Source organism: Balaenoptera acutorostrata, chromosome X (assembly GCF_949987535.1).
Source record: "Balaenoptera acutorostrata chromosome X, mBalAcu1.1, whole genome shotgun sequence".
Classification (NCBI taxonomy): Eukaryota; Metazoa; Chordata; class Mammalia; order Artiodactyla; family Balaenopteridae; genus Balaenoptera; species Balaenoptera acutorostrata.
In genome coordinates, this window is record NC_080085.1 from 77494698 (window position 1) to 77503074 (window position 8377).

At 34.2% G+C, this 8377-nt stretch overlaps 1 pseudogene; it reads left to right on the forward strand.

Moving 5' to 3' along the window:
• Positions 1-2250: 2250 nt before the first annotated feature.
• Positions 2251-4099, forward strand: LOC103003132 (high mobility group protein B1-like; annotated as a pseudogene).
• Positions 4100-8377: the final 4278 nt, after the last annotated feature.

Here is an 8377-nt window from a genome sequence, read left to right on the forward strand (position 1 = left end):
TATATAGATGGTAACTAAAACCATGAGGCAGATGTAATTATCAGGAAGCATGTGTAAGGTGAGAAGAAAACAGGTCCTATGACTTGGAAAATATCAGCGTTTACAGAGCAAGCAAAAGACTGTTAGTTATGTAGCAAAGTCAACATTTGAACCCATACTTATCTCACTCTTTGAAGTCCATAATTTTATTGTTAATAATCTATTGCTTTTCACTTACGTGGTTACATTTTCATTTAGAAAGATAATTATGCTATCAGTTTGGATAGTGGGTGATCTGTAAGCTTTCAAAACCATTCATTTGTAACAGTGTCAATGAATTTTTTCAAATAAACATATTAATTCTAGAAACTGAATATTTCTTAATAACAACAGTGTTGAAAGGTAAGAATTTAAAATTTTAAATATTGTCTCAGGGAATATGAGGTGATTCTCAGTTTCAGTCATTTTTATCAATCTGAGAGTTGATAAAAATCCATCCCAGTGTTAAGATTTTAAGAAAAAAGGAGTGTAAATAATAATGAAGAAACTGGATTGGTAGACCTTCCACGTAAACAATGTAAAGTTGAAATAACACTTCACCAGAGGCCAAATAGCCTGAGTCATGTTCTCAGCTACGGCTCTTTACTGTCCTTATATACTTCTCTATTTCATCTCTCTGTCCTTCGACATTCTCAACTATCTACCTTGAGTTTGCATGATATTCTTAATGTCTGAAAGAAGAAACGGCAGTGTACATGAGGGTTAATTTGAATTCTTTCAGATCTTTCACTTATATATTTTAATAGTCATCTTTTTGCTATTTCAAGCCTCATGCATTTGTATATAGTTTCTCTGTTATGAATCATACTCCTTCACCAAAACTTGTTTAATTAATGAAAATTCTCTCCACCCCTTCTTTTCTTTCTTTCTACATTTTCTGTTTCCCTTGACTTCCCAAACAGTACTTTATCTGTGATAACTACTCTCCCATCATTTTAATAAGTTTCTGTCTCCTCAGATGTGTTGAATGAGGGAATAGAAATATAAATTCTATAAATTTTGTCAGCAGAAACCACATTATAAGCTACATTTTTGTTTATATAGCTGCCTCTATACTACATTCCCTGAATCTGCCTTTGCTGTCTTATTCATCTTTATATCTTTAGCTTTTAGCTCAATAACTGGCCATATAGTTGGAATCTAGAAGTACTTGTTGACAAGATGAGTAATTTGATTCATTATATAAACACAAAACAAGATGGTGTATAATAAATAATATGAAATTATTGAGAAGAGGACCAAATTCTTTCTCAACCACTGACAGAATTAGTGAGCATAGGAGATCATACAGTGACACAAGGCAGGAGAGAAAGATATTTGGAAGAAGAAAGGGTATTAAATCAAACCCAAAGAGTACAACTGAATATTACCTTCTCATAAGTTTGAGTTTTAGTACTCAAAAGACAGCCTATTATTTGTAGGTCACAAGGGAACTAGTGACACAGAACGGGTGTGCAATAATAAAAATTATCTAGTTGACATGGAGTTGGGAATTCTACTCTTTGGGAAATTCGATGTATGTGAGAAACACCAGTAGTGCTCACAAAACTCAAATGCATACTCAGCACTACCCAGTAATTCTACTTTTTTTCTCTAATATCTTGGATTTTCCTTTTACCAGAACAACTATCTCACACCTTCTAGTCTCTCCTCAAACCACCAATATTAGTTTATTTTCAGTCTGATATGATGGCTCTATTTCTTATTTCAAGCAACAAATAGAAATGATCTGATGACTCTCTTATCTTTCCACTAACAAACTTAGATGCATCTGTAACGAAATACTCTGCTCTTAATTTCTGTCAATATAGATGGAGTGTTCATGCTTCAACAGAAGGCCACAACATTTTTGTTTGGTTTTAAATCCGATTTATTCTCACATTATCAACTAATTCACTCTTATGAATGTCTCCTATTCTGTATCATCAACTGTTTTCCCTATTAGATAATTCCTATCACCATAAATCATGTTGAGATCATTCATTAATTTAGTGAGTTAAGAAACATTTATTACTCTCTATTTATTATATTTTTTCTAGTGCCAAGTATATAGTAGTAAACAAATAAAATAAAAATATCTGCTTTAATGGAGGAGGTAAAATAAACAACAAACGTAATATGTAACTGAACAAAATATATACTATACAAAGTATATATTATGTATAAAATATAATGTATATATGCATAATATAACATACAAAAAGTTAGAGGATGATAAGTGCTAAGGAAAAAATAGAACATGGTAAGAGTATTTGAAAATGTTGGAGAAACGGCTCAAGTTTCAAATGGGTTGTCAGTATAGGTCTCATTGAGAAGAAAATATTTGAGCAAATATTTGGAAGAAGAAAGTAGGCTATGGAAATATCTGGAGTAAGAGACAAAGTTATAGTGTCCATCATGAAACGAACTACTCTTGACCCCACATTAACTTTCAGCTGCCATCCATTTCTCTATCCTCTCAAAGTCACACTTCTTGAAAGAGATGTTTATAGTATTAATCTCCAGATACTCAAATTATGTCCTCTTTTCTGTCTATTATAATTGTTATTCTGTGCTCCCTCAGTAGCACTTGAGGCAGTTGTTGTAATATTCTTGTGGAAACACTTTCCTTTCTTGGCTACTCAAATACCAAACTCTCCTGGTTTTATTTCAACCTCACAAGCAGCACTTTATCAGTTGTTTGTTTTGCTTGTTTGTTTGTTTTGATGAATTCTCCTCTCCTGGTTGACTTCTAAATATTGGAGTTTCTAAGGGCTCCATTCAAGGGCTTCTTCTTTTCTGTATTTCCACCTTCTTCACATAATCTCTTCCTATCCCAGGGCTTTAATTACCATTCATAATCTTGTGATTCCCAACCTTTTATACTAACTCTGGCTTCTCTCTTAATCTCCAGACTCATTTATCTAATCGTCTACTTGACATCTCCTGTGGATATCTAATAAGAATTTAAATCTTAACATGTCAAAAAGATAACAGGATTTCTCCTCACCCCACCTGCCCTATCCAAGGTCTGCCCACCTCATCAAGTGTTACCACCATCCAACTGGGGTCTCAAGAAAAGGGAAAAGAGAAAACATCCTTTATTTATTCCTTTCTCTCACATCCCTACATCCAATAAACCACAAATACTATAGACTTTGCCTCCACAATATACCCCCAAATTTTTCCACTTATATCTACTTCTAGGCCTAGCCTTCTAATCTAAGTTAGTATTATCTGTCATGTAGACTATGATTCCTAACTGGTCTCACTGTTTCCATTTATGATATCCTATACTGCTTTCTCCACACAACTACCTATGTGAACTTTTTTAAAAATAAATGAGTTCTCACATTCATTGAAGTCCATTAATTTCCATATAGATAGCTCCAGGGCATGTGAGATCAGGACAGGCACTGGATGACTCTGTGTCTTGCTAAAAAAAAATAACTAAACAAAGTCAATAAAGATTCTAATAAGCTGAGAGGCAAAAAGTAATCATATGCATTCCTACTGCAAACTTGCCTGGAAAAGCACAAGAAACATCATCCAGATGCTTCAGTCAGCTTCTCAGTGTTTTCTAAGAAATGCCTACAAAGGTAGAACACATATCTATTGAAAAAAAGGAAAATTTGAAAATATGGCTAAGGCAGACAAGGCCCATTATGAAAGGGAAATGAAAAACCTCTATCCCTCTTAAAGAAGAAGAAGAAGAAAAAAAAAATAGTACAAGGATCCCAGTGCACCCAAGGGGCTTCTGCTGACCTTTTTCTTGTTTTGTTCTGAGTGTTACCCCAAAATCAAAGGAGAACACCCTGCCCTGTTCATTGGTGATGTTGCAAAGAAAATGAGAAATGTGGAATAACATTGCTTCAGATGACAGGCAGACTTATGAAAAGAGGGTTGCTAAGGTAAAAGAAAAATAAGAAAAGGATATTACTGCATACCAAGTTAAAGAAAGCCTGATGTCGTTAAAAAAAAAAAAGGTGGAGTCTTCAAGACTGAAAATAAGCAGGAAAAAGAAGAAGATAAGGAGGAGGAAGATGAAGATGATAATGAAGAAAATGATGATGAATGTTAGCTCTAATATTTTTTTTTCTTATCTAGAAATGTTTTGACCTCCCTGTACACAAATCACACCTTTTAAATTAAAAATAAAAAACAAAAAACAAAAACTGAAATGTAAACCTGTTTAAGATTTGTTTTTAAAATGTGCAGTGTCTTTCTTGTATAGTTAACATGCTACCAAATGTGTCTTTAGATAGAACTGTCCTAGTGATATTTTTAATAGCCACTAATCTTGCTTGGTACCGTGTGGAGCTGTAAATTGACAAGGAAAGCAGGTTCTTGTTGGTTTACAGCAAAAATTAGTTATATATGGGGATGGTAGTTTTTTATCTTCAGTTACCTCTGATGCAGCATGTAGGAAATAATTGTTGTTCTGTTAACTGAATATAACTGTAATTGAAAAAGAATGCAACAGTTTTGTTGACATTCTGAATGGTTCAAAGTAAATACTTTTTAAAAATGTGTTCCTATCACTTTCATAGGTCTATAACTTTTCTTCTTGAAGGGTAGTTTTTTTCTTTTGCACATGTTTGATCACATAGACTATTACAATGTTTATCTTTTCATATAGCTAGCTGATTAAAAAAAACATTTTGTCTACATACCCTGCATACTTACAATGGGAATCATAATAGTTGAGAATGTTTTCATTCACAACTGAATTTCAAATCAAAATAATCAAATTTCATATAGCCCAGTGACTTTACAAAGTGAAGAGTAATCAATTACTCACAGTATGGGAATATGAGAATCAAACATTTTAAAAGTGTGTCTTTGAAGGACTAGTAGAAAAGTATGTTCTTATCTTTACATAAGTACTCTACATTCTTTAATTCCCATTACTATGTAATAGCAGTTATATTTGTAGTTTTCACATTAAAAGAGAACTAACAATGTATCTACAAAAGTTTGGGCCTAAATTCAAGACTGCCATATTAAAATTTTTGTTGATATCACTCCCAAGGAAGGTTCTATGAAAGTGTTGGCTGTATATGTCTTTTTCCATTTATCTAAATATGGACTGCTTAGGGAAATTGAGATTCTTCATTATAGTTAAGTAGTTATTTTAATTAATTAAGTTATCTTTTAAGATTATAATGTCATACTTAAAATAGTGTATATTTTCCTATATTGTGATTTACCTCTTTACAAATCAAATAGACATGAGAAAAGCAGAAACTTAAACTTTGCACCTCAGTACCAATTATCTAATTTGTTCAAATTCAATTTTGAATATAAAACCCAAACTGTCATTTATTAGGATTATATGTTTTTCTGCTTAACAATTTAGGGAGTATTTTGGCAATTTTCTGCGTTTTGAGATTCTTATTATCATTATCTTCAAGTGCCAAATGTTTTAAAATATCCTTCTTGTAATTTTACATGCTTTTGTGATGCAGTGCTGTTTTGTTATATAAATTTTGAGATGGTTTCTATCCATTTGCATTTGTTTATGTATAATTTCAGGAGGAATACTGAACATCTGGGTCCTGGATGATACTAATAAACATAATTTTAGATGTTTATAAAGAGAAAGAGGTCATGTGTCAATTTATTATTTAAACCTGTCAATGGCTTCCCATTACACCTGGGGAGGGGTGAAACAACCCTTTTCCATGCCCTACAACATCTTTCATAAGATCTGACCAGTACTTTTCTAAACTTATATACTACCACCCTCCTTCTCAATACAATATTCTACCCTAACATTTTTATGTTCCTCAACCACAACAGGTAGTTTTGTCTATGACCTTTAAATTAGCTATACCTCTGCATGAAAAATGACATTTCCTAATCTGCTTATTTTGACCATTTAGGTCTCATTTTAAAAGGCACAGCGAAGTATTCTCTTACTATCCAATCCAAAGTATTACTCCAGGGAATCTTTATGTAATTACCTAGTTTTATGATTGTAGTAACACATAACTGATAGTTTTCTTTTTAAGTGACATTATTTAGATGTGATTGACATACTATAAACTGTATATATTTAAATGCACAATTTGATTAGTTTTGATATACGTGTACACCCTTATAGCCATCACCAAAATTAAGATAGTGGGCATATCCATTACTCCCACAGCTTTTTTTTTTTCTTATACCTGTTAAAAAAAGAAACAATAGGCTCAAAATGGAGTCACTTGTGCTAAGCCCCCATCAGTAAACCAAGATTTAATACATAACCAAATTGCAATTTCAGCCTCTCCCGGAAGTGTGATCTTTAACCAGTCAATCTGGAAGTACCTGGTCAGCACTAGTGAGGTAATCTGCCTGATAGACCACCACCTTTTCCCAAAAGAAGGTGACTCTATCTGAAACATTTCACTCTTTGCTAGAATAACTTCCTTGCCCTGCCTCCTTCTGCCTATAAAATCTTCCATATTATACAGCTTCTCAGAGCTTCTTTTTATCTGCTAAAATAGGATGCTACCTGATTTAGTATCATTAAATAAAGCCAATTAGATTGTAAATTTATTCAGTTGAATACAGTTTTTTTTTTTTTAACAGATTTGGTGGGAGCAGCAGGACTGAAGGAGACTTCTGACAGCTTGGGGGTCAAAGAGAAACCCAGGCACTGATACCTGTGAACCCTTTGCATTCTTTGTCTTTCTTGCCTTTTCCAAAAGCTGTGAGGAAATTTCTCTTCTGAGCTCTACTCACTTTGCTTCAAGTTCTCGATCTAATTGGCTTTCCAGTCTAGGAAAGCCTGAACTAGCAGATGGTTCCAGTCAAAACATAAGCCCCTAGTCCTTGGTTCAGCCCACAACTCCCCCATTTGAGTGGAAAACCCCAGCCCTTGTTTCTGTCCCAGATTCCATGCTGGGAACTGCTGTCAGTTTAGTCTATAATTCCCCAGTTGCTTGGAATCCTTTCCCAGATTCAATGCTAGGAACTGCAGGTAGCAGCTGAAGTTTCCCATTTGTTTGGAATCAGTCCACAGTATCCATCTTTGGGGTCTGCTGGTTCACTTTTTTCCCCAGTTGCAGGTTCTATGTTGGGAATTGATGGTGTGCACCGGGCTTTCTTTAGGCCAGGCCACAGTAACATCTCTTGATTACTGCTGGTGTGTTATGGTGCACATGTTTATTTGTCTTGTTTAGGGTACATAAAACCTATTGCTAATGAGAATCTCAGAAGCCAAAAAGTCATAAAAATGGTGGACATTTGTCAAGCACTTAAAAGCTATTAAAGCACTTATCACCTAACTCTAAGACTCCTGTGTTAAGATAAGTCGGTCACAGAATGGGTTCAATTTACAGTAGGTCACCTGCCAAACTCAAGAAACTTTTCATGCAATGAGGTACACTGTCCAACACTACACAACTTTGAAACCACTGGCATATCCCCCTTGGTATCAATTTGGCTCCAAGAGACCCAAGGCTTGGGACCCTTATGCTCCAAAGAGACAAGTGCACCACCTTCTGACACACTTGCCTATTTTGTGTCTAAGAACTATGGTTCCAGAAGCTATATCTACAAAAATAGCAAAAGTTAAACACACAGAAGGTATCTAGAACTGTCGGAGTCCAGCTCCAACAGGACCCAGGATACCCCAAAAGGATGGACAGCATCGGCGATGAACAACAGGAAGGAGACTGAGACTCGTGGACTCAGCCAAGTCAACAGGAAGGAGACTGAGACTCGTGGACTCAGCCAAGTAAACATAGCACCATCTCGTGCTTTCTTTATTTCATATACTCATATATAGATTACAGTAGAATTACATAAATCATTAACATACATTGTAATATTATTGTTTTGAGTTGAAAGAATGAATCATTTTGAACCCACAAAGATTTCCTTAAAAGATTACGTAAACCATACCTTTTAGTTTCTAGATTTTCTCATAAGATAAATTCCAAGGTTACCATTATGTACAGTACATGTTCTAAGAATTATTCTTGGTGGTTAACCAACCTTAACACCTAAGTCTAAATATATCCTTATATTCTATATATCCCTAGCCCCCACCTAGCTTTTCCTACATGGACATTCCTTTTTTATAATGCCATTAAAATATCTAAAATATATTTTACAATTTCTATTTTGAATATTGCTACTCAAAGGCAATTTAATATAGCAACAAACAATATTAGGATCCCGATAATCTATTAAAGAATAACTTTCCAAATCATTTCTATTTGTCCCTAATCTAGAACATATCTGTTCACCAGTTAATTGATCAAATATCATTAAACTACCATTAATATTGAACCACAAATTATTATTACCATCATAAACACCCTCATATGGCCATATCTCTAGGGAGGATGGTGTTTTCCAAAGAAAC